At 47.0% G+C, this 328-nt stretch overlaps 1 protein-coding gene across 1 annotated transcript in view; it reads left to right on the top strand.

The window, feature by feature from the left end:
• The window catches only part of LOC116401567 (FH1/FH2 domain-containing protein 1-like), a gene marked incomplete at its 3' end in the record, with an annotated part of 15,910 nt that overhangs the window by 1,143 nt on the left and 14,439 nt on the right, over positions 1-328 (top strand). The window lies entirely within an intron of this gene.

Below are 328 nucleotides of genomic sequence, written 5' to 3'. Positions count from 1 at the left end.
CTGTTCACTACCTGCTCGGGTACTCTGTTCACTACCTGCTCGGGTACACTGTTCACTACCTGCTCGGGTACTCTGTTCTCTATCACTTCAGTTCCACATCGGTCATGTTAGTCATCACAGAGGTTAAAGCTCACTGTCTTCAGTTGCAGCATTAGATCATGACTCAGCAGTCTGTGTTGGAACTCGCTCATGTTTCTTAGCTGGAACTCTTTTATTTCTCACTATGTTACTCAATCGGTTCCAAACAACAGAGATCCAGTCCAGCCTTGTATGAGGCGTTCAGGGCTCCTCAAGAATCTCCAGGATCAGATAAAAGACCAGAGAGCCC

The sequence above is a fragment of the Anarrhichthys ocellatus genome, unplaced genomic scaffold (genome assembly GCF_004355925.1).
Source record: "Anarrhichthys ocellatus isolate YVR2014 unplaced genomic scaffold, GSC_Weel_1.0 scaffold534, whole genome shotgun sequence".
In the NCBI taxonomy this organism is placed as follows: domain Eukaryota; kingdom Metazoa; phylum Chordata; class Actinopteri; order Perciformes; family Anarhichadidae; genus Anarrhichthys; species Anarrhichthys ocellatus.
Note: the sequence above shows the minus strand (reverse complement) of the source record. Positions and strands in the feature narration are given on the sequence as shown.